The sequence below is a fragment of the Sminthopsis crassicaudata genome, chromosome 1, assembly GCF_048593235.1.
Source record: "Sminthopsis crassicaudata isolate SCR6 chromosome 1, ASM4859323v1, whole genome shotgun sequence".
Classification (NCBI taxonomy): Eukaryota; Metazoa; Chordata; class Mammalia; order Dasyuromorphia; family Dasyuridae; genus Sminthopsis; species Sminthopsis crassicaudata.
The window spans coordinates 195590577-195618272 of record NC_133617.1 but is presented as its reverse complement, the minus strand read 5'-3'; the positions used below and the strand labels follow the sequence as shown (position 1 = coordinate 195618272).

The following is a 27696-nucleotide window of genomic DNA, read 5'->3' as shown; positions in this document are numbered from 1 at the left end:
AGCCTTTTATTCTATAATTAGAAATGAAAGTCCTAAAAAAACAAACATTTGGGAAAGTTAAGACATTAATATGAATGGGATTGAGCCTCAGCCTATGTATGAATGGTTTAAATGATATCAGATGTTTCCTGTTTTGATAGTTGTGCTAGAACACTGAGTTAGGGAAAGAACGAAACCACAGGAGTTGGGGTTGGGGAAAAGGATCTGAAAGGATAAGGGACTTCACAATTTTGCTAAAAAATAAGAAGAGGCTGTAAGATAGATCACTTTATAATGAGCTATCCTTGCAAAATCATTAGATCTATGATCTACAGTTGGAAGAGACTGAAAATAAACTTAAAGTCAGATAGTTATTTGTCTAAGATAACAGAAGTTGAAAGTTGCCTTGGCAATATTTGAACCAAGGGCCTTTGACTACAAACTAGTCTTATTTGCATGGTACCATACTGTCTTCATAATGGCTTACTACTGGAACAAAAATAATCTTCAATTTCTGGATTTCCTTTAAAAAGAATGACTACTTTACTTCACATAACTTTGTAGTAGACCCAACAGCATGATTGTGTGATTTCCTCCAAAGGCAGTCAGCAACAGAAGCATAGGATCAGAGAGAATAGGAGAAATGTATGTAGGGCTGAAAATGCTTTGATAATCATAAAGTTTTTTTTGGGGGGGGGTATAGATTTTTAAAACAAACTTCCTCAGATTTTTTTTTCCCACAAAAGTTGAAGAAATAACAAAAAATGTTTATTCTTCTTCTACCATCCTTCCAAGCTCTCCTCTCCTCCCTGAGAGCAGCGACTACATAGAGCATTGGGTTCCAACTACCTTCTTTATGACAGACATTATCCACAGTAAAAAGGACTCTGATATTTTGGGTTTTAGATTTTAAGGAACTAAAGTAAAACACTTTAAAAAGTAAGGGAACTCATTGAGTAGTATTACCCTCAAGCCCTGAAGTTCTTAAAAATGTTTTTGCATGTCATGGACCCATTTACCAGATTGGGGAAGCTTATGGGCAAAGCTTATGGGCCCCTTCTCAGAAACCCATTTTGAAATGCATGAAATTAAACCTACAAAATTACAAAGGAAATCAATTACATTAAATTACATTAAAATGCAGTTATTGGGGGGCAGCTAGGTGGCGCAGTGGATAGAGCACCAGCCCTGAATTCAGGAGGACCCGAGTTCAAATCTGGTCTCAGACACTTAACACTTCCTAGCTGTGTGACCCTGGGCAAGTCACTTAACCCCAGCCTGGGGGGGGGGGGGGAAATGCAGTCATTGAAATATGTTACTAAATAAGTTCATGGACCTCAGATTGAGAACTCCCCCCCCCCCCCCTTTGTCTATTCTGAGCCACTATGAAAATTTGTTCTCTTTTCAAGAACAATGATTCCAAGATTTTGTCAATTGGATTTGGTCTTATTTGCTTGGTTTGCCTGCAACAATCTATAAGGAACTTAATAGTCTTTTTGAAGGATCCAGATTCTGATACTTGGAATCATTTCTGACACACTTCTTAATGAAAAGGTTGGTATTTTTAAAGGTGCAATCAGCCCAGATAGTAACTTATCACAACAACCACATTGTTGCATGTGCTCTAATAGCCACATGACTTTGAATTTAGTTTCTTCTTTCAAAAGCAACATTCATATAGTTCAGTAATTGACTTGTTTTAACTTAGTAGCTGTGGGACAAGTTACTCACAATCTCCACGAGTTTCAGGTTCCTCATTTGTCAAATTATTATAACAATAACAGCTAACATTTATATAGTGTTTACTACATGCTAAGCACTGTCTTAAATACCTTATAGTTATTATTTCATTTGATACAACACTGGGAAATAAGTGCTATTATTGGAAGTAGGTGCTATTATTATCCACATTTCATAGATGAAAGAATTGAGATAAACAGTCACCCAGTTAGTAAGTGTCTGAAATCAGATTTGAAATTATGTTTTCCTGATTGCAACTCCAGTGCTCTACCCCTGCAGCTGACCCCAGTGAAGATAACAATATGTGTAAATCATAGCTCTGTTGGGAAGAAAGCACTTTGTAATCATTTAAATGTGAACTATTATTGATAATAATTACAACATAACTAGTTGCCAGCTTGAGCTTCAAATTATATATATTCAGATCATACTCTTTTAGATATTCTTAAAACTATTTTTCATAGGAGCCTGGTGGTTTTAAGGGTGTAGTTATACCTATATTTAAGTTATATATTTGAGTTTCATTTGTTTTTTTCCATTGGGGGATAGGGAAAACCAGACACCTCCATTCCATTGGTTAAAAAGACCTCTCAATGAGAAAACCCATCAGTATCTCGGCAATTTACAATCTTAAAGTATTATTCGAGTGATGGAGAAGTTAAATGACTCTCTAAAGATAATACAATCAGAAAGCCAGAGGCAAGACTTGAATGCAGGTCTTCCTGATTCTACACCACTATTTTATTTGCTGTGCCTTGCTGATTCTTGAATTTCAGATATAGATATTTATATGCATCATCAGCTTCCTAAAATCTTTGTCCATTGCCCTGAATGACCTAGCTTTACTATAGAGGTCTAAAGATTAAAGATGATGCCTTCATGACAATGGAGTTGACTGAACTCATTTAAAATCCTAATCTAATCTTCTAAAAGATCCTCTTCATTTATTTTAGAAGTAATAATCCTATTTTTCTTAAATTCATTTTTCTGAGAACAGGCAAAGTTAGACTATTTTACATAATAAATACTTCTGCTGTTTCATTAGAATAACTTTATTTTATTTTATTTTTTTCCTGAGGCTGGGGTTAAGTGACTTACCCAGGGTCACACAGCTAGTAAGTGTTAAGTGTCTGAGACCACATTTGAACTTGGGTCCTCCTGAATTCAAGGCTGGTGCTCTATCCACTCTGCCACCTAGTTGCCCCCTAGAATAACTTTAGACTGCATTTTTGAAAAAATAAAATCCTTACAATAAAATATGTTGTATATCTGTGGATATGATGACCTGTTTTTACTTTTAAAATTATTATTTTTAGTATCCACACAAATATCTGAAACATATTAAATTAATTTTTAGAAAATAATGAGATTTTATACATATATATATATACATATACATGTGTGTGTGTATATATATATATATATATATATATATATATATATGTTATGTAATTTTGTTATAATGAAACACAGAAACTCTAGAAATGATAGGACAACAATCACTTATTTATTTTCTTTTTTAAAAGTCACTTTGTAAAATATCCAACATTCTTATTCTTCTTAAAATTTTATGTTTATTAGAACATTTAATCAACAGCTAATTCTGGTAAAGTCTGGTAAATCTCTTATTCAGTCTCCAGACACCTATAACTACTGTGTTTCAAATCCACCAGAAAGGAAAAAAACACCTACTAAACCCATTGCCACTCACCATACTCATAGCACCTGCAATGTAAGAAGAAACCTTCGAAAGGAAAGGTACCCACAAATGTCTATCCTTGACAACCTTCTGATCTAAAGGAAAGATGGGATACACTTAACTTAACCAATAATATACAAAAAGAGATACAGAAGGAAACATAGGCCCTAAAGACAATCTTATAGATTATGTCTTATATTATTATATTACATATTACAGAGATAATGAAAGATTGGAATTCAACTAAAAAACTAAATAAGTGGCATGAATTATATAGAGTTTTCAAATGACAGTATTTGTTTCTAACTAAAGATTCAATTCAACAAATACTGACTAAACTCTTATTGTGTGCAAAGCACTATTTTACTTTAAGCTTCAAAATTTTCCATCTTTCATATCAACCAATGAACAGATATTATTTAATACTGATACTCTTGGTATTTGAATGAGTCTTTGATCTTGAAAAACTCATTTATTTTTCATGGTGTCAAGTGTTAGCTGTTATCACAAAAACTTTTGGTAGATTGTCTTTTTATTTTTCATTTTTTTTTTCAAGATTGTCTTTTAAATGAGAGAATTCCATTCTCATTTATTTATTCATCCATCTATTAATTGAAAAAAGCATTTATTGTATGCTTACTGCAAGGATAATATAGCACTGGAAAGTACATAAGAAATGAAAATCAAGGTTCCTGTCTCAGTGCATACAAGCATACATAAACTAGAGATCTATTAAAACTGCAAATGCTGATGGCATCACCAGACTGTATTACTTATGGCCTATGTTTGGAAAACTTCCCAGAAAAAACCATTTGTGACTATTAGGATCATTAGCAACAAAATGTAGAAATGGATCACAATTACTTCCTCTTCTGTACTACTAAAATGGAAGACAAAATTATGTCTAGTACTTCCAGTGGGGGAAAAAACAAACAAACAAACAAAACAAAACTGAAGGGTCAGAGAGAAAATGCCAATTTTGGAAGATTTCTGTTTCTTCAAAAATACTTCAACAGTTGTGGTGACTTTTGTTAACATTAGGTGAACCACAATAATTCCTAATATTTCATTAAGCAGACATCAAACTGAAATTCTGAAGGGCAGGCTTGATTTAATTCTGCTTGCTTGCCTTATTTTAATTAAAATAGGAGACTGAAATGAAAACAGCACAGAACATATGTAAAAAATAAAGTTCACAGTGTCATGTGATAAGACAATTTTAAAAAAAGAGATTTCTGGATATTCTAATAATAGTATTTAGTTCCAGAGAGGTGATAATCCTCCTTTCCCCCCCAAAAAAAAAATCAGGTCACATTTGGTACAATGTGGTTCAATGGAAATGACACTAGCCCTGAAGCCAGAGTACCTCAATTCAAATTAAGTATCAAAGTTAACTCATTTTGTGACAATGAGAAAGTCACTTAAACACCATGGTCCTTCATTTCTTCATATGTAAAATGAGGGAGTAAGTATTTTTTGAAATTCCTTCTAGCTCTACAGACCAACAACTGGTTCTATTATCCATTACACATAAAGATAAAGAATCAGTAAACAAGATGAATAAAGCAGCTGACTATTAGGAGAAGATTGATGGTGTCAACAAGTTGTTGAAACCTTAAATGTAAGACCAAGACATTTAGAACATGGATGGGGGAACCAGGCTACATGCTACTTCTTATGGCCCTTATTTGCATTCTAGTCCACATAAATGAAAATAGGATTTTGACTCTGATAATGAATAGAGATTTATAATAGAGTTCACTGTTTCTGATATTCTTGGAGCTTAATTAATGACTAAATTTTTTCCCTTTGCCATTGTAATGCAGTAACATGAATCTCAGCAAGTATGCTCAGTTGTTTAAAGTAGATCTTATATAAGAGCCCTGTAGTATATTTTCACACATCATTTGTTAGAATCTCTGGGGTTCTCTAAGTATATCATCATATCATCTGCAAAGAGTGACAGTTTGATTTCTTCATTACCTACTCTTATTCCTTTAATCTCTTTCTCGACTCTTATTGCTGAGGCTAGCATTTCTAATACAATCTTGAATAGTAATGGTGATAGTGGGCAACCTTGTTTCACTCTTGATCTTACTGGGAAAGGTTCCTGTTTATCACCATTACACATTATTCACACATCATTTGAATCATAATTTGCTTTGCATCATTAGAAATGATAGCGACTATTTGAAAGACAAAGAGTTGAAAACAAAATTAGAATCATATATAAAGTTCATTCACAATAAACATGCAAGAACATCATTATACTATTTACTTCATACTTTATTTTTTAAAAAATTTAACAAGTGGGAGGGATTGCAACATTCTTATTCAAAAGTTAAAAATCATATTTGCTACTTCATAACTTTAAAAAATCTGATTAAATGTGAAATGTTACCAAATGTAAATTACAGTAGAAATATAATTAACTCCATAACCAAATTCAATAGTACCTATAATGTGCAGGTTATTGAACTAAGTACTGGGATTATAAAGACAAAAGTGATATGATCTCTGCCCTTTAAAAGCTGAGAAGAGAAAACATGCATATAAGTAAATATAGTACAAGGAAAACTGAGGAAAAAGAGTAATAGCACTTAGAGGCATCAGGGATGGCTATGTAGAAGTGGCATCTATGCTGAACTCTGAAGAAAATTAAAATCCTCTTTAGGAATAAAGGAATGCATACTGGACCTGGCATATAAAGGTGGGAAAGTACTATTTCTATTGTTTATGATAGTTTAAGGACTGAACTGGAGAGATGAGGGAACTTTTGGCTTCTTAATACAAAAAAAGTTTTCTCATCTTTACTTTTGACTTTATTCATTAGGCAATTGAGAACCAATAAATGTTTTTGATATTGATAGCAATGTGATCCAGCTATCAAACTTTGTCATATTTCTAAATAAAAGTAAGATAAGAAGCAGAAAGATCAGTGAAGAGATTTTTGCTATTGTCTAGGCAAGACTTTGATAAGATCTTGAATTGAAGCTATGTCAGTGGAAGGATGGAATGAAAGACTCTTGAGATAGCACCCATCTAATTTTTCACTATATGTGGGAATGTGAGAGAGATGAAAGAGTCAAAGATAACTCAGAAGTTTAAAGAATGGCTAGTAATTCAATGAACATAAATAAGCAAATCAGAAAGAAAAGTTTGGAGAAAATAATGAATTCTCTTTTGACCTTTTGGAGTATATATGGGACATCTAGATAGAGATAATAAGTAAAAGGTTGGAAATACAGAAGAAAGATCAGAGGAGACATCACAGACTCGAAGATATAATTTAAGTTTTGGGAGATCCCTTAATAAACCAGATATAGGCTCATTTTCCTACCAGATATAGGAATCCCATCTATAATATTGCTAAAAATTAGGCATTCAGATTCTGTACACACATCTAGTGATAGATCATTAACTACCACAAGATGGGAATCCATTTTGTTTGTATATGCCTCTAGTTTTTAGATTATTTGTTAGATTTAGATTATTTGTTATAATTTTTATATTATTTTTAGAATGTTTTCCCCTATATTAGTATGAAATTTGCTTACCTCACAGATATTTAATATGTATATACATTTTTTGTTGTTGTTACAAAAGTTAACAAATTACCCAACTTTTATTTCGAGGCAAGTAGTATATTCAAACAGAAATTCATAACTATAGAGGTAAGCCATTATGGAAGTCTTTGAAAGTAACCTAATTTGTACATTACAATTTTTGCAGAATATATTATTAAACTATGGATCAAATAGGCAAGCACAGGAATAGACTCCCAGCCCTGGAGTCAGGAAGACTCATCTTTATCAGTTCAGATATAAATGTGTGACCCTGTGCGAATCATTTCATCCTGTTTGCCTTTTTTTCCTCATTTGTAAAATGAGCTAGAAAAGGAAATGACAAACCACTTCAGTATCTTGGTCAAGAAAACCCCAAATGGGATCACAAAAGATCAGACACAACTCAAACAAATGAACAATAAATAATAGCATTATTAAATTTTATGCCTTGTTATTAGAAGGGTAAAAAGTTATCAAGATTTGAAATTCATATCCAAATAGGGGTAGCACTTGTAACCTTAATAGTATATAAGACTGTCAAGAAAAAACCAAGAATAGGGAAAATAAACTTTGAAGAAGCTGGAACAAGATGAGGAGCTAAGAAAAGAGACATGGAAAGAGCAAACAAAGTTAGGAAGCATAGTAAAAGAACACCAAGTGGCTTATAAATAAATAAATACATATTGATTTATTATAACTCTCTGAACTAATGTGACTTAAAATTTTCTTCTCACAAAAATGTACTGGCAATTTCTTTCTGTTTTAAACTTTTCACAATAAAGCTAAGAGGTCCAAGTCTTATCTTTCTTCATGTCCCACTTTTCTCATTCTAAAAACGTCACCAGTATGAACTTTAAGTAAATCCTAGCAAAAGAAAGCTTCTATTTCATACTGATTATAAACAAATTAGTGCTAAAAATGAATCACTTTTATGGCTTGGATTGCAGATGAACATGTGTTTGGAGAACTGGGCTGTATGCCCAAGACTATACTGCTGAATTTATATGAAAACATTCCCTCTCACCAAAACTTTGAAAATAATTAGTTGTTGCCATATTCCACAAAAGCAATGTATGCATCAGAAATGAAGCAGACTTTTTGGATTATTTTACCAGACACCCTTGATTATAATTTAACAGCAAAATGAAAAAAAATTCCTACCTGACATTAAACTTTAAAGATTTTGTTAGTTGCCAATTCATGTCAGCACTGTTCTTCCAGAGAGATTGAAGAATTCCTGCCTCGGTTTCCTTTGCTGGTAATATTTATCTTCTGAAGTAAGAAAGAGCTGATACTGATTGAGGAAGTCTACAATTTCTGATTTACTTTTAGGTTTATTTGAAAATATTTTTGTTGTCAGTAACACATTTACAGATAAATCCAACCTAAATCACCCCCAAATCCTTATTTTTAATAGACTTTTGCAAACTGTCTGCCCATCAATTTTTTTTTAAAGAGCTGCCACAATCACAAAATAGATGAACTTATACTTCAAATACCTTCTCTATCCTATATCTTCTATTTGCAGAGGTATGAATGAAGAGGGAATCGAAGAAATGACAGGAACCAAGAAAAGGGGAAAAGAAAAATGGCACAGCCAACCTGCTAATTTCTTAATTCAACTCTCAGTGAGTTTGATGGCTAGAACTATGTATCACAGAAAAATTAATGATCATCAGAAAAATAACTGAGATCTAGGGAAGTGGGAAATGGTGGGGTATTCACCTTCTACAATTAATAGTAAACATTCAAAATTAGGTTGAACATTGATGACCAAATGGGACTTGTCCTAGTACCTATTGGTGGCTTTGTTCTTAAGAAAGAAATCTAACCCGTAAACCCCAAAATATCTAGAAAGGGTTCAGAGGTGCAAAAGAGGACAAAATGCTTTTACGAGTATCTCTAGGTAAAAGTGGGAAGGAAGGGAGGAAGGAACAAAGGAAGGAAAGAAAGAAGGAGAGAAAGAAGGAGGGAAGGAAGGAAGGAAAGAGAGAAGAAAGGAGGTAAGTAGGGGAGGAAGAGAGGGAGAGAAGATATTGACCAATTTCAGGCCAGCTTTGTTCACAAAGGTGGTTGTTTCTCCTTCTTCTGGAAGAGGACTGTTTGGATCCTGATTGACTCAAATTGAATGTAAGTAAATAGCCAGAAGTTTGGCCAGAAACCCTGAGAATCTTCCCCTTCCCAGATTCATTTATTCATTTATTTATTTAGATTTTTTTTTTATTAGATGAAAGAAGATTCTTTGCCTCAATTACTACTTAGTCTTAATCACTGAATGGATGCAGCCAAACTGTGACCTACTGAAGACCTTAGTTTAAAAAGGCCAAGGTCTCCTATTTCATCCAGGGTCATCTCCAGTCCTCTTGATCTATATCTTGCAGTTGGACCCAAATGGCTCTGGAGGGGAAAATGAGGCAGGCGACTTTGCACAGCCCTCCTAACTTAATTTCAATTCACTTGAATGTCATGCATTCACTCCCTAATGTGAATGAAGGAAAGATAACAAGAATGAAGGAATAATAACATCTATTGAAGATTGATGGAACCTGAGAAGGCCATACAAAACCATGGAATAGTTGAAATTTGACTATGATTCTTCTTCTAACCACCTTTTGCAGGGTATCTGCAGGAATACAGGATACAGGAATCTAGAATCCCAGGATTTAGAATTAAAAAGAACTTTAGATATTATCAAGGCTGAATATTTCATTTCACAGATGAGGAAAGTGATCCATTGTAGTTGTCACTTTCTCAAGGGACAGCTTCCTGATTTCTAAAATCAGGAAGGCATATTCCAAATGCTGAAGGATTCAGAAATTTACTAGCTGTGTGACCCTGGGCAAATCACTTAACCCTCTTTACCTTAGGTTTTTTTTTTTTAATCTGTAAAATGAATGGGAGAAGGAAATGGCAAATTACTCCAATATCTTTGCCAAGAAAATTGCAAATGGGGTCACAAAAAGTTGGACACAACTGGAAAATGACTGAACAACAACAAATTTCTTTAAATAATAATTTCTGCTTTCAAAAAGTCTCAGCGACTTGATCCTTGCCTCTCCTCAAACAGTGTTTCTATATTTTATTTATTTTGGAGGAGGCAATCGAGTTCACAGTTAAGTGTTTGAGTTATAACTGAACTCAAGTCTTCCTGACACAAGAACCAATGCTCTATCCACTGAACCACCTAGCTACCCACATTTATGTATTTTAAGGGCAAATTAATGGATACAACAAATACATTTGTGTAGATGTAACTCATCTATGAGAATTTCAGATTTGTTGGAGTTACTTGGAGGATGAATCTTTCAGATGATACTACCCTATTGTGTGCGTGTGATCCAGGATATTAATGTATTATTTATTTTTTCAAAAGGTAATTATTGACCCATTTAATAACAGTCATGGTTATAAATATTGATGCTGAAATTTTATGATATGTAAATTGGAGACTTTTTCATCTTACCCATGAATAGCCATAATTCCTAGACTTGATGTATGCGAACAACTCTTATCTGAGCTCTTACTGTTCATAATTTATGTTTAACCCAAGTATCACAATTTCTATGATCCAAGTATCACAACTCCTCATTGTAACTGACAGCTGGTTCATTTGTAAATATGTATTTTAAATCTGGTTTTGTTTCTTTGCTGGTAATATATCTCTATGGATTAGTTTTGTTTGTCTTCTATTGTCCTTGGTAAGCTGCAGCACAAATGTGTCATATATATATATACTTTCATTGCTGAAAAGTATTAAATGGATTTCTCTTAAAAGCAAAAAACTGTTTAAACATAGTTTCTCAAACATATTGAAAGGCAGTAACATCTATCTGAATTCAAATTTTCACCCTCCCACACCAATACTTTTCATTTTGCAAATCTTATAGCTACATTTTGACTCAATCCCTAATCTTTTTCTTCATTGTATTCACTGTATATCTCCTTAGAAAATTATCCATGTTTGGTTAATGTTGCTATTGTTGCTGCTCAGTTATGTTTTTACTTTTCATGACCCCATTTTGGGATTTTCTTGCCAAAGATAATAAAATGGTTTGCCATTTCCTTCTCCAATTCATTTTATGAATGATGTAAAAAGGTTGAGGTGATTTGCCTAGGCTCCCACAGCCAATAAGTCTAAGGTTGTATTTGAACTCAGGAAGACTCCTTTTCATGACTCCAAGCCCAACACTCTATACACTGTGCTATCTAATTGTTTCTTTGATTAATGTTAATTTTATCATAGTTGGTGATAATTCTCCTTCTTTCCAGATCCTTGGGTTATACTTTGCATCTTTCAGGTTTAATCACTCTTGTCTCCTTACTTCTTCTTTTTTTCTTAGTTATTAGTGTGAAGGATTTGAATTTGAAAAACTTCTGCAGCTATTACAGTGGCTCCAGGAATGTTCAATCTGCACTGGGATGAGGTGATTAAGCAGTGAATACTGATAGACTAATGATGGGACAAATGATGCTACATGTACCAACTAGTTCAGATTTACACTGATGCCTTCTGCATTTTGAGGTCATAAGTACTAACACTAGATTATGTCCTGCCCATTTCAGGGCATGTTACAACTTTATTTTTAATCTAAGTCCTCCCTCCTGGGACCAGATTCTCCAACACAATTAGGAACATCTTCGTTACTAGGAGTCTTAAACACTAAATTGACCCTGAACAATTGACAGCCCCTTTGAGCTGGAGGAAATTCCCAACTCCTATCTGAATTCATTCCTAGTGACCTGGTCTAAGAGGAAAAAAAATTCTTCAAGAATCCTTATCATAAGTAGTGCTACAGTTATCATCCTCCAGGTTGTACAAGGATTTTTCTGATTTTTAAGTGGTTTCATTCCTTATTTACATCACAGTAGAACATTTTCAAAATCAACTTTAAAAGCCATGGGGAAAATAATGGAATTATAGGGAAAAAAAGAGTTGGAAGAAACTTTATGAAACACTTGATTAAAACATCTTATTCTAAAATAACCTAAAAGTTTACAGAAAAAATCAGAATTACTGGAAAAAGTTGGAAGGAATCTTATAAACACTAGATTGAGCTCCCATGCCCTTACCACTAAAAGCATCAGTTAGTTTTGAAGATAATGAAGTTGTTATTATAAAGCTGAAATAACTACCATTTATTGCCCTTATCTGTGATACAGTTTTTACATTACTATTTCAAACTACCAAAGAAGCATTTTCTCAGGGTAAAAATCACACATAGCATCAGTAGCAATTCTATTAATACTGACATTAAAACAAGAACATTTCAATAAACAACATAAAATCTTGAAAATGCATTTGCAAAAAAAAAAAAAAAAAAAAAAAAATCCTCTGTCATGGTATAATTTTTACTATTGTGAAGTTCATCCAAAAGGGACTCTTTGATTTGCAGGGGGCAAATTACAAGAGAAAGTAAAAACTATCTTTGTGATTTATCATACAATGCAATCAAGTACCAGCATATTTATGTCTCCATCAGCTTTTCTGAACATGTGGAAAAACTGAAAACAACCAGATACACAGGAAAATTGACAATTAATTTCATTTGCTTTATAGTCAAACCTCCTAAACAGATGCTATGACTAATGAGAATGCAAATCTGATTGGATTTTGCAAGCTACAGAAAATTCCCAGCAACTGTGAAGTGAGTAATTGTGCAATTCAGGCCAGTAGTGATAAAAAGAAAGGCAAAAAAGTTTTTAGGTATTTTTTTAAATTGATAAGGCCTACTCTAGAGGAAGTAATTGAGCAAAAGATAACATATAAAGTACCTATGCTTCCTTGTTCTGGTTCTCATAGACATCCTATGTAGTTTTTGGCAAAGGTCACCCTTATCTGCATTCAAGATAGTAAAAATAGATCTCCTCAAGGTATTTGGGGGATAATTGGCTGTTGTTTTGAAAACACTGAGTAGGCACACTATTATGTCAGAATAATTTTAACAATCCAGAGCATGCATTTGTTTCCTCCCTGTATTTTGCCAAACATGCCATTTCATTAGCTGTATCTTGTGTCTTATTATTAGCAATGGGGAGTCATGCCCATCTATGACACCGGATGGTGATGCTGCATAATTAGACAAGAGACAAATACTTCAGGCATTCTTCATAGCTAGAGCTGGAGATGAAAATAACCTATGGAAGTTTATGTAACTTTGTACACCTTAATTTAATCTACTTCTTATGCAACATCCTTAAGGTCTTTGCTATTTTCTATAGCTGTAATGCACAGCATATCATAATAAATATTAAATAATAAATAGTAGTTCTGTTTCCAAGGTTACAAGTTCAAATGTCCCCTAGGGACTAAAATTTTTCTTTACTTCAGCCTAATTGGAATAAAATCAATATTGCAGGAAACAGACTTGTATATTTGAATTGTAAAACTGCTTATCTGCAACTTCCATAATCTAATCAAACAGCAGAATTATGATTTGAATCATGTGCTAAGATCTCTGATAGTACCTTTAACCCTCACCAGCTGCCCTTGAGTGAGTGCTATAAATCAAAGGAGAATAAGAGAATTAAGTGCAGAGGTCCCAGAACAAATCCACCATAAACAGAAGGACTTCAGTGGTTACTTCAAAAAAGCATCCAATCTTAGCATTATACTCATCTCACTTCATGTACCTGAGGAGTTGCCAAATCTTGTAATTTCTACCATCTCAACAATTCTTGAATGTGTCCAGCTCTTTTCACTGGCACAACCACCACCCAAATTCAGGCCCTCAATACCTCTTGCCTGAGCTACTGCAATAACTTTTTATTTAACTCCTTTGCTTCAAGTTTTTACCCTTTTCACCTACTGAAGGAATTTCTTAAAAAGCATGGGTCTATGTCTAATCAGGTTACTTCCCAGCTCAATGAGTTCAAAGGGGTCCCTAATTACCTCCAAGATTGACTAATAAGTCCTTTGGTTGGAATTTTAAAAACCTTCTCAATGTGACTTCCTCCTATCTTTCTAGACTTCTTATACTTTACTCTCCGACTATCCAGTTACATTGGCTTACTTGTTCCTCAAACACCACATTCCATCTCTTTGCTTTTTGCAAAGGTGAACTCCCATGTCTGGAATGCACTTCTGCTTTAGTTAATTTCTCTGACATCATAAAGCAGCTTAAAACCCACTTTTGAGGGAGGCCTTTTCCCATTTCCTCAGCGACTTGTGCTTTCCCCTCAGTGATTACCTTCCATTTCTTTAGAATAATATATCTTATTTATAACTAGTAATTTACATATTGTCCTCTTCTTTATAATGTATGCTCCTAGAGGGCAGGGATTTTTAAAATCTTCATATCCCCAGCATATAGCACACAATACCAGGCATATAGTAAACATGTAATAAATACTTGTTTGCTAACTGGCTGTTCTTGAGATAAAATGAAAAGATGAGGCAGCAAGAGAAAAGATGGTGGGGAATATTTTATATGATACTGTTTCTCAACCTACTGAATGTTGAATTTAGTTAAAAAAAAAAAAAGATTAATGAAAAGATAATGCTTATTGCCTATCAGAGTTCATACTTTTATGAAACTTCTGTTATCTTCTGATTATGCAGACAAAAATTTTCTAGGAGAAAAAAATATAACTCCCTCCAGTCTCCCCAATCCCAAGAGTCATCATGACATAGGAAATACAGAGCTAGCTTTGGAGCCAAGATCTGGATACTAGTCCTACCTTTCCCACATACCAGGGGTATGACTCCAGGTGAGTCCTAAACCCTTAAATGCTCTAGATAACTCTCTGATTCTGAGTCATGGAGGAGGCACTTTCCACAATATGTGTGAAAATACTGTGACTGTTATAAAGCATAATTTTTTAAAAGAGATTTTTCTTAATGACTCCTGCTTTTCAGATGGTTTTTCAGTCTCATGATTCAAGTTAGTGGCAAATTTTCTCTATCAACAAAGAAAAGATTTCACGGTAAAAGAGCTGAGTCTATGGAAAAAACAAACAAACAAAAAAACAGGAGGCAGGGAGATGGGATATGAGACTTTGGTTTTTTCCTCCTTTTTACTTGCTCTGGATCTTTGGCAGTCACTTACCCTTCTCCCTCACCTTACTTATGTCTGTAAAATTAAGTGGCCCGCGTTAGAAGGTCTCAAAGATCCAAAATTCTAATTCTTCAGTTAACAGTGATGGGAATTCACTAACAAAACCTTGCACATTGTTGCAAGGGCTTTAAAAGCACATGGTCTTTTCTAAAGAGATTTCTATAGTTAATAATACACTATCAGTTTGTAAATTGGCAGCAAAGTTTTCAGGATTTGGAACAATAACCTAGATTAGATATGAAGGGATAAGAGGTAGTAAGAAAAGAAAAATGAAGCTAGGATAAAATGGATGTAAACATACACATTCTGGCTTATTTGTTTTACCCTCAAGAAATCAGTATTATTCTTCAATATCCTCCTCCATTGGAGTAAAGACTGCACTGCTCTAACTTCAAACATAGCTTTAGGTAGTGTATGGATGACAAAGTCTGACTTTTTCTTCTTTTCTTTCATAAAGTTCCAGGAGATAGTGAGATGTGGTCTTCTAGACTAAGGAATGTATGAGTCCCTTACTATCCATGTACTTAATACAGAAGTATAGATTAAAGGAGAGAGTTTTAGAGGTCATCTAATTAGTTTTCTCACTTTCCAAAGAAGACAACCAAATTCTGAGGGAGACTACATGACTTGCCCAAGATTACATGGGTGGTGGAGACAAGGCTCAAATTCATGTTGTGGACTCTGAAATCAAGTGCTATTTCCAAAATACTGGTTTGTTTAGGATTCAAAGTCCTACACTGTCTGTCTCCAACAGATTTTTCCAGCCTATACTTTCCCTTACATAGGCTTTGCTACAGCCAAACTGGATTATTCTCATCCTTTCCAATATTCTCTCATCTTACTTTTGTCATATATGGAATGACTTTATCCTTTTCACTTGTTGACCTACTAATTATTTTTCAAAACCTGACTCAGATGCTACCCTGTCAAGAATCTTTCCGTGATCCAATTCAGCCAGAAATTATTTCTCCCTCATCTGATCTTATAGCACCTCATCATGCAAAGACATACATATGCATTATGCTATATTTATATTAAATTACAACTTCATTGTATATGCTTCTGGATGTCACATTGTTGCTTAGTAGATTATAAAATCTTTTAAGGTTGGGGCTGTCTCATCTATTATTTCTCCATGTTATCTAGCATAGTATATTGTACAAAGTCTGTGTCTGATGGATTTTTGTTGGAAGAAAGGAAGGGAGAAAGAAGAGAAAAAAGAGAGAGACAAAGACAGATCGAGACAGAGATTAAGAGAAAGATTAGTATAAATCATTATAGATAATGAGAATTATCTGGAGTGTCATCTTTGTAGAAAATGACACTTTGTGTGGATTCAGATGACATTCAAGTTGTCATTTTATTGATGACTTATATGACTTTGAAAAATTACCACTCTTCAATCACAATTTATTCGTGTGCTTAATGTGCTTTGAAGACATTAGAGGAAAAAAGTTTAAATTTTTTGTGATTTATTTGCAAAATGGTGACAGGCAATATATAATCATTATTTAAGTAGGCCATTACCTAATCAAACTAAAATTTTCAACGAAATATTTGAAGAAGTGAATTTTTTCCCAGGTCTTAAACAAAATTTCAGTCATTTCAGCTAACTTTGCTCATATAGTCATACTACTGATAGAAAGAACCTCATGAGAAAGGGCCTTAGTCTGAGAATTAAGAAAGATAGGTTTTAGTGCCCATAAGGATACTTAGTTAATTGGATGATCTTGCAGAAGTCATGTGACATCTTGATGCCTCAGCTCCTCCTCACATGATTTGTAAAGACAGCCCTTGATAAATTTTAAAATTCTATTTAAAGGTAAATTGTCAAATTTTCATCTCTCTTCAAGGAGATTTGGCCATGGGGCAAACTGCCAAAATCTACTAATGGTCAAGATTTAAAAAGTAGGGAATAAAACTCACCAAACTCAAAACTCAACTTTCTAAGTTTATGTTTGCTCCATGTTAAGAAAGTTAGTGTATTAAATTCTCAGAGACTTTAATGGCTTTTATTCACATTATTACATAACACTCAAATGAAAGATATAAACTGGTAGCTCTTTGACTCATCAGTTGGTATAGTTTCTATTGCATTTAGAATCTTCTGGTATCAAGTTTAATATGAATTTAAGATGAGGAGGTTGGGGGAATTTCTTAAAATTTTTTTGTCTCCTAACAATTTGACCAAGTTTATAAACCCTTTATCAGAATAAATGGGGGGGGAGGGAAGGATGTATATAGAATTGCAAAGGAAACCAATTGTAATGAAATATTTATCAAAATATTTTTTAAAAATGAAAGAAATTTAACCCCACCCCAACTTAAAAGGCTCTCTACTCCCGACCCCCTGCTTTAAGGAAGAGTTGCTAAAACATATTATTACATTTGAGAGACAATTTGGCACAGTGGACAGAGAGCCAGACTTAAAGCCAGGGAAAGCTAAGTTCAAGTCTGACCTATTGACACGCTGTTCGCCCTGTGACCTTGGCTGCATCCTACCCACTTAAGAGTTCTGGGCAATTCCTTAATATTTTAAGTTGCAGAGATACTAATGATCTACATTGAAGGAAAATGTTTCTTCACTTCGGAGTTCTCTATATCAATAAAATAATAGATGTAATCTTGAGTATACTCCTCCACCCCATTCCAGGGGACCTCAAACTTTTTGGTCTCAGGACTTCTTTACACTACAAATAATTATTGAGGAGGTCCCAAAGAGTCTCTTTTTTAAAAAAAAATATGGATTATATCTAATGATATTTACTCTGTTAGAAATTAAAGTCTCAGTATCATTATGAAAAGTTTTAGTTTCATTCTCTGAAAGGGTTTTTGGCAGCTGGTGGCAAAATAGATGACTGACAGACTTGGAATTAGGGAACGTGAGTTCAAATTTGAATTCATACACTTATTAGTTATATGACTCTGGGTGAGTCATTTAATTTCTGTTTGCCTCTGTTTCCTCAACTGTAAAAGTTAGGTTAAATGATTTGTCTGTGGGCTTGAACCCCAAGTCCAACTGAGTGCAAGGCCAGCATTCTATCTTCTTACTGTATTGTCTTTATCAAGCTCATTATTGACAAGAAACAGCACATCATAAGAAAAAATCCCCCTAAAACATCACACCACAGAAAACTGAATTATAAAAGACATACCTCACAAAGTTGTTGTGAAGATTAAGTGAGATAATAATTCATAAAATATGCTTAGCACAGATGCTGTATAAAAATTTATTCTTCCATTCTTTCTTGGGAATTTCCAGAAGTTTTCAAATCACACTTTGAGAATCATTTTTTCTATTCTACATCTAATATCATTTGAATGATTCCTTCTTAAATAAGATAGCTCCCAAAATGATACTTCTAGATTTGTAGAAAACAGATTTACCAGTTCTGTCCTTGGAATCACATGTGTATTTCTCTTTTATATTCTACCTATTCTTCAACATAAGACTTTTTCACCTGTCAGCCTGGAAAGAATAGCATTATCTTTTGGAAGCTAATTTAAATATCCTCTTCAGATTAAGACTTGCCATATGAAAACAATGATGAAATAAAAAAGGAATCTTCCTCTAAAAAACATAGTGATAAAAAATGATACATTGATTTAAAGCCTTTTATATTGCATCTTATTGAGAAACATAATTTGTACCCACAGAAAGACAATATGAATTTATGTTTATACTTTAGAAATCCCCCTGTTCTTAAAAGAAAAATCAAGTCTAAATTCTCCTAAATTAATTTTTTAGAGGAAGGAATACTGGGATCTAAGATTACTGGCAAGATAGTTACATTTACTGACAAAAATCAGCAACTTGTTTATAATCTCTAATCTTACAGAGATGCCTAGGACTCTGAAAGGTTAAATGATTTGTCTGTGGGCTTGAACCCCAAGTCCAACTGAGTGCAAGGCCAGCATTCTATCTTCTTACTGTATTTGTCATTATCAAGCTCATTATTGACAAGAAACAGCACATCATAAGAAAAAATCCCCCTAAAACTCCACACCACAGAAAACTGAATTGTAAAAGACATAAGCATTTTCTTTGTTAATTTTATTGAATTACTAGTCAACTCTGAGCAAATCTGAGGCTCAACAACAGGATGCACACTTATGTCTAGTAGCTATATCTCTTCTCATTTGTGAAACATAAGTTTTAGACACAGAATTACAGTCAAGATATGAGTATAATTAATTTTGTAGAGTATTTTCTTTCATTCAATAAATTAAGAAATGCCGAGCTTTTACTATATTATGTACAAGCTATATTCAGCAGTACAAAGGACTTTACAACTTGATGGGGAAGATGACAATTATTCAGAAGTATAAATATAAAACAGAATGTAGCAAGTCCTATATAGAAAGATAAAGTGGGAAGGAAGCTCAGAGTAGAGAAATTACTTCTAGTTAAGAATAGATGGGAAAAGGAAGAAAGCAGGAAACAGTTTTATGAAGAAAATAGCATTTGATTTGAGCTTTAAAGGATGGATAGGAATTAGATCTATATAGAAATGAGGGATAAGAGAGAGAGAAAAGGGATAGACTATTTCAGGCTGAAGCTTGAAATATAAAAGTCAACGGAAGTTATGAGTAATCCAATCTCTAGATTGGATTAGAGCACAGGGTATTTTTAAGAAAATAGTGTGACATAAAGTTGGAAAAGAAGGTTAAGAAATAGAACAACAGAACCAGAATTTTCATTTAAATACAAAATGTATATTGTAATGACCAGTAGTATTAAGTAAGGATAAAATATATTGTGCAGAATAAATTTCCATTGAACATTTACCTTGAAATTTGTGGAGGATTTTTCCTCTCAAATGCAATAGCCATGCTAAACCCAGATGTTATTGAAGTTTGAAAGATAAGCCTTATCATATCTTAGGACATATTTTTTTTTTTACTCTGAGAAAAAGTAAACATGAAATTCTTGATAGAAACCATTTTAAGTGTTACAAAAGATATAAAATATATCTATTACTGGAATCATAACATGACTTTTTCAGGTAAAAGAAAAATCAGGGAAGAAAGATATTATTCTTTGTTGTTAGAAAACAATTAAAAAAAAAAAACCACCACCAAGGTGTATGACAACAACAACAAAAAAATTTCTGATTTACAATTGAAAAATATTATTAGATTATAAATTATTTTCCTTCACAGAAAAAAGTGTAAAGGAATTTTAACACTTATGTGAAATAAAACTTTCATTATTTTTGTAAAAATAAAGAAATCTCAGGTCTCAGATACTTACCAGCTGTGAGACCCTGAGACCCTAGACAAGTCAGTCTGTTTGCCCCAGATTCCTCATCTGTCAAATGAGCTGGAGAAGGAAATAACAAACTACTCCAATATCTTTGCCAAGAAAACCTCAAATGGGGTCACAAACAGTCAGATGTGATTGAAATGACTGAACAACAACTTGTACATATCTTTTAAAAAATTATAGACAAAGGTGGAAAATAGATTTGACAAAACAAATTTTAATCTATTGCTGGAAGTTATTTTTTCTCCTTTGGTTTTTCCTGTGGCTTATCTTTCTTTTTTTAGTATACATTTATTTGGACATATTATGGGAATACCATTAATTGTATAATTATTTAGTTTTTAAGCATTAGGAACATTCATTCTCCTTTATATTAGTTTGCTTCTGAAAGCCTTTTGTTCTTGTATTTGTTGGAAGTGGTTTCTATCTCCATTAGAAAGAGGAAAAGATTCAGACTCTAAAGGCTCTTGGAAGAATGTTATCTCATGGTACTGTTTCTTTAGTTTTTCTGTAACTTTGAGCATATGGGAAAGGTCATCCATGCATATATGCAATATTTACTTGTTTATTTAGATAATCAAGATATGACATGATAAGATTGAAATTCATGGTTCTCTTTAAAAAACCATTGTGCCATCTGGATACTGTCTATGTAGTTAAACTTCTCCAGATAATTTATTTAATCATATCTTTCTCTTTCCCTTCAAATTCCTTCCCCTCAAGGGCTCCTTCCTCCTTAGTCATGAGACTTATGAAATTTTCTTTCTAAAACATTGTGGTGGATCATTGAAAAAGAAAACACTTCCTAAAAATGAATCTGTTAATAAATGTCCTATTTACGATCTAATGTATGTCATTTTAATAAAAAATTAGTCATTTTTTTCAGTTATGTCCAATCCTTTGTGACCCTATAGATAGTGAAATGCAACAACCATTGCAGGAACATTTTGTGTTCTAGAGCAGGACACAATAACCAAGATATGTAAAATCACATATACCTGCAGGTAATTTGAAAGGGAAAGGTGATAACCCAGTTGGGGGAAATGGGAAAAGCTTCTTGAAAAAAAAGTGGAATCTGAACTTGTTTTTGAAAGAGTCCAGGGAAACTTATGAGGCAGAGGTAAATTTCAGACATAGGGAAAGGAGAAGGGAAGGTATCAAAATGGAAGATGAGTTTCATGCTATGGATGTCACTCTGAACAGTGTAACTTGATCTTAAGAATCAAGGGAGAAACAATATATAAGACTCTAAAGGTGGGAGTGAAGCCCTTTAAATGCCAAACAGATAATGTTATATGTTAGGAAATGTCAAAATCTTCTTAAGAATCTCAAGTGTAATTCATACTGGAAGAATCTGGATATGTAAACCAAATTCAATTTGTAAACCAACAAGTTACTGTTGAAAATAATTTAATTGAAACAAAATTCAATTTTATAGTCTTACTAATGATGATGATATATATAAGAAGAAATGCATGCTAACCACAAGGAAATATAACTGGAAACACACTTCCAATAACAAGAACCAATCAGCTATAACTATGAACAATTCTCCAGCCACAAGCTACTTACATTATGCTAATGGTTCAGCTATACATTTCTAGAAAATATCATTCCTCTGAAATCATACAATGTCAAAGACACTGATCATTTAGATCCATTTCAATTTTAATTAACTTTTTATGGAACTGCTTCCATAGTTTTCGAATTTCATTTTCTTTTGAATTTTCCATCTTTCTTTCTTAAAACACTTTTTTTTTTCCTCCTCCCTCCAAACAGAACTACCTCTAAGTCAGGAAACTCTTTTTATGCCAAAGTAGAAAATCAAAGGCTCAGCTTAATTTTACACCATTATAAGAGATCTACAACAACAATTATAATAGATAATACTTATATAATACCGACTATGTTTTTGGAATTCTGCTAAACACTTTATTGTCATCATCTCACTAGATTCTCACAATAATTGTGGAAGGCAGGTGCTATTATTATATTTATTTTATAGATGAGGAAAATGAGGCAGAGGTCTGATACCTAGTAATATTTATAGCTACATTTGAACTCAGATATTCCTGAGGCCCAAGCCCAGCACTCTACCTACTGTACACCTACTTGCCCCATAGACTATTTTATCTTATGACTATGACCCCAATTAATCATATAAGTACTTATTCAACACCTCTTATTTACCAATCACTATAATTCATGTTGGACATACAAGAATTGGGATATAAGCAGGCTAAAAAAAAAACTGGGAACTATCTTTAAGGATCTGAACATTTAGGAATACATATACATATAGACATATAAATATGTTTTAATTGAGAGAGCAATATTTTAAGTTCTACAAGTTCCTTTGACATGTAAAACTCTTAGCTTGTAATATTCTGAAGGGATAAAGGCTGCTTCATTCACTAATACTTAAAAATTATTTTTTAAACTATCATTTCAAGGTGTTTTTTTTTTTAAAACTGATTTTTGGTATACTTAACTCATAAAGAGAGAATCAAAACAAAACAAGTCTTGACTAGTCTTCTACCAATAAATTTCATTTTTAAAAAATCATATTTCTATGATTTAAAAACATAATTTTTTATAAACAAATTTAAAATTATATATGAATAAGCATTTTAAAATTTTCTAGCTTTATTTCTTTTAAGTCTTTCTTTCAATAGTATATGCCTAAGTTTTAAGACAAGACACCAGGCCATTTTTCATGTATAAAACATTCTGAAAAATTAAGCATGTCAAAAAGCAATGGTAACTTAATCTAATAACCAGCAGCCCAAATGATCTGCAGGGTTACAATTACTAAAGGATACAATGACAAAAAACATCCATAATATCCATCTTCAAAGTGAATCCTATTTAAAAAAATGTTTTTTTTCTCCCATTTGTGTGGAGCTGAACTAATTTGCTCCCTTCCTCCCAATCAGTACTAATTCATAGGAAAATGATTCTCTGTCCCTACTACATTGGGTAGAGACACTAAACTTTTACTACTCAGAGTGAGATGTAAAAAAGGATCAAAGATTATAATTCCTTCCTTCTATGTCAGACTTACTGGATGGGTAACTAATAAGAAACAAAGGGTCTATTTTCAGACTCTGTTCATAGACTGCCATATGTTTGGAGTGAGAAAGGGCTCATTGTATACTTTTAATAATGATATCTAGTATAGAGGTCTCCCACCACTTTTGCATAATTTGTTGGGTCTCTCAAGGGATTGAGTGAATTAGTCAGAAGTATTTTGATTGCTTTTTGAAATATAATGATACTCTAAGGACTCACATTTGTTATTATGGTGGGATTTAAAGGGAAGCTATAACCAAAGCAAAAAGAAAATGGTGGCCCCAAAACAAGGTATTTCCTCTTAGAAATTGGGTAGATTAGTTTTTGTTTTTCTCGAAGTAGTCCACAGAGATAGCATATGAAACTGAGCATACTGAATAAAATCCAGAGTAGCTATTCATCACTGGTTTGTATTTCCCTCACACATCCACCATGGCTCTAGCATTATTCATTTCAAGGCACAAAGAAATTTTTCTTTTTAAATTCAAATATTGGTACCTTCATTTTCTTCTTCCTCCACATAATACAGTATTAATATAATGATTAATTAGATGAGATTAAAAGATAGCAAACTCCTCTCTTTACCTCAAATTTTCTAGACTTGTCTTTAGTGATTTACATTAGTCCTTTAATAATCTGTTTCCTTACAGTAACTGCTAATTTTCCTTATTTCTTTCTGATTTTATAAGTGCTATGTAATTCATTTTCTTAAGAATCTCAACAGTTTATAATAAACTATTTCATTAGCATAACCATTCAGTATTTATCTTGGCACCTTAAAGACCTTACAGTTAGTACTCACAAACATTTTTTAAATATTTAAAAGCAATAGAATTCAGGAATCTATTAAAATTTAAGATAGTGATCTTTAGTAATCACTATTTCCTGTTTGAAGGTTATTTTAAATTCTTTTTGTAGAATTATTTAGTGTCCTCATCAGTGATGACATTTAGGGTCTCCAAGATATGTTTTATTGCTCCATTAAAAGACAGCTTTTGTGGTAGAGTCAGGCCTACTTCCATAAGTGTATTATAACTGACCAATAAAAGCATAGTTCCTGGTATTTTAGCTTCTAATAGCTATTTATTAAAAATGATTCTATAATAACTGAAATTTTTTTTCTCCTTTATTGACTCTAGTAGCTAAAAGGGGCATACTTTAGAATAACAAAGATATAAAATAATGCCATACTAATAGTTTAATCATTCTGAAAAAAATTGTACGTAACAATGTGAAAATTAATATTCATAACAATTCAACTCAATAAACACTTATTAATCATCCACTATGTGTAGAAGTAACTACCTATCCAAGTGACAAATGTAGGAAGTAAAGATGCCAAGGGAATCTTAAAAAAGTAAAATCCCTGATATATCAGCTTATCTTAAGTTTTCTTCTTTCTAAAAAAAAAGCAACAAAATTGTATAACTGTTGTTCAGAATTATGTTTTTGAGTCACTGTATAACTCTAAGTCATTCAAGAAAGACTTCATTATTTTCAGTTTCCCTATTTGCTGAAAGAAGAAAGTGGATAAATATATTGTAGACATTCAACAACAGTTAAAACTAAAAATGTTTCAGTCATTATTAAATTAAGAACAGTAATTCTCTGATTAATTAAATCTTTCATTATTTTAAAAGTGACTTATTTTATTTTAACTTTATACTTCTATTTTTTTAGTTAAGCCACTCACATATTGTACATTGTTAGGGTCAATTAATACCCATTTCACAAAATCACTTAAGTTTTGATCTAAAAAACCCTCAGACTTTGATCATTAGAAAATGAAGGTACCTTAGACATGATCTAGTTCAATGTCCTAATTTTACAAAAAAGAGCACTTTTTCTTCAGAAAAGTAAAGTGATTTTTCCAATCTCACATACTCCTGATAGAACTAGGATTTAGAACTGTGAACCTAAAGTCTAGGACTTTTTTCACACTACTCAGAAGTCTGCATCAGATCATGTAGTCCAGTCTCCTTTATTTATTGAAGTGAAAGCCTGTGTCCACGAAAATGAATGAACTTGTTCAAGGTTGTGCAAATAACCTTGGTGAGGAGAGGGGAGGAGGAAGGAGAACTTGGGGTGATGGTGGTGGTAAAACTCAGGCCTTCCAACGCTTAAACCAATTTTTCTGGACGCTGGATTTCCCCGCAGCTAGGTGGCGCAGTGGAGAGTGGCCGGCCTGGAGTCAGGAAGTGAAATCAAATACGACCTCTTACACTAGCATGCATTACCTCAGTTTCCTCATCTGCAAAATTAACCGAAGAAGGAAATGGCAAACCATTACTAATGTCTTTGTCAAGAAAACCCCAAAATAGGGTCACGGAAGAGTCAGAAACGACTGGAAAACAATAAAATTCCCTGCAAATGAATGTTCACAACCCTTTGGTACATACACCAACTTAAAAAAAAAATACACACATTAAAATTAAAGGAAAAATTGAACATGCTGAGTCTCACAATGTAACAGCAAAAGGAGAAAGATTAAGAAGTTGTCCTGCCATTATCATGAACTCTACGAGCATAAAAGACTTTAATTTCCCCCTTTTCACCCAGTTTTCCAAAGCGCTCTATTAAACTAGGTCCTGCAAAGCAGCAGGTATTGCCACCAGGGACACTGCCTTTGTGACCACAGAATGACTCTGAAACACAAGTAAATGGATTTCTTGGGGACCTAGTGAAACCAAGAATTGTCAGAGACAGGAATGGAAAAAAAAAAATAGGCACACCCTCTGCAAGCTATTCTTTGACTCATAGATATCAGGGTCTAGATTTAATAAGCCCAAAAGAAATCGGGGCGGGGGCAGAGAAGGGAGAATCACGAGTAAAAAGTTTCCATCTCAAGTCCCGGGAAAGTAGTCCTACAGCAGGTGCTGAGGGCAGCGGGGGTAGCGCAGGTGGTTCATGCCAACCAGGGCAGGAGGGGCACTGGCCGACAGCGGGAAGAAAAGGTTTACTCAAGAGTTCAATTACTGAGGTCCTGGGCCAAGGAGAACTTTGTTAACTGATCAGCGGAGCACGCCATAATGTGAAACCGGAAGCAACACAAGAAACTGGGACTGCAGCTCTTTAACTGAAACTCCGAGCTCGGAGGAACGGGCAGCGCTGGTTTGCAATCAAAACAACAAAACATTTGGATAGTTTCTTGACCACTGGCTTGGGATAGGAGTATCCTTTATATCAACTGGAGACAAGATCCCTTAAACCTTTGTCAACCACTAAGCTCGACTAAACTCCTCCCCCGGGAGAAGCTTCCGAAGGCAGGGTCAGTCCCGAGGGCACTGGCCTTCCCCCAAAGAGACACTTGGATAATTCACCCTGACAGTAAGCAGCCCACCCGCCCTCCTGACGCCCCAGCACCCACGACAGACCGGCGACCCTTCCTACAGCTAAAGCAGCTGCTGCCGCAGCTACACGAATGAAACTCGGCCTGCCTCCCAGAAAACACCTTTTATCTTGAGAAAAGGAGTCTCTGTGTGGGGGGCAGAGATCACCCAGGAAACGCGTCGGAGCTGGGCCGCCACCTGCTTCGACCCTGCATCCCGGTGGGAGGGGGATGGTGGTAGTGGTGGCCGTTCCAAATCGGCCACCTGCGCTGCTGCTGCTGCTGCTCAGGTATCGGCCTCCGCTGTGCCACCGCTCGGACCATTCACCCTGCCCCGGGTTGGCTAAATGGTCCCTCTGACACCTCATCCCCTTTAGAAATCCGCGCTCTGAAGACCGCAAAAGCAGTGTCCCTTCCTCCTTCTGTCCTCAAGCCTTTGAAAAAGAAGGAGGTGGAGAAGAGCTTTCTTACAATTTCTCCCCACTGGCCAGTTTCCCGCCCCCTCTCCTCGCCTAGGGCTAGGGAAAGATGAGCTAGGAGACAAAGGGCCCGGGAGGTCCCCCAGCCCCTACCCTAGATGTTCACGCACCGGGTCTTCTGCTCGCTTCGATGGCTCGGGCTGGTTCCTGGGGCTACCGCATCCACGGGCTAGAGGGTCGCGAGGGGGAACAGTGGGGGAGAGGTACGCTGACCTCTCCCCCTGGAGCAGAGCCGCCCCCAGGTGGGGTGAAGAGAGGAGGAGGCGAAGGCACCGCACCAGCAGGGACTAGAGGAGGAGGGGCTAGGAAAAGCCCAGGGAGAGTGGAGTGGTGTGTGTGTGTGTGTGTGTGTGTGTGTGTGTGTGTGTGTGTGTGTGTGTGTGTGTGTGTGTGAAAGGGTCGGGTGTGCTCTTCCCTGGTTTATAGTTCAAGGAGGAGGAAGATGTGGGGGGCTTGCCACCTTCTTTTTCTGGGTGCCCAGCTACCTTCCGCAGTGTCAGCCCCAGCCTCTGG

At 34.5% G+C, this 27696-nt stretch overlaps 1 protein-coding gene across 6 annotated transcripts in view; it reads right to left on the bottom strand.

Moving 5' to 3' along the window:
* The window catches only part of MBP (myelin basic protein), a 198505-nt gene extending 171032 nt beyond the window's left edge, over nt 1-27473 (bottom strand). For 5 of the 6 annotated variants that reach the window (XR_012483228.1, XM_074273625.1, XM_074273572.1 and 2 more), the window contains exon 1: nt 27294-27473. The gene's annotated coding sequence lies outside the window, so the exon portion shown is untranslated. Of the gene's footprint in view, nt 1-27276 lie in introns of all 6 variants that reach the window. The other variant, XM_074273581.1, reaches the window with a different exon arrangement.
* Nucleotides 27474-27696: the final 223 nt, after the last annotated feature.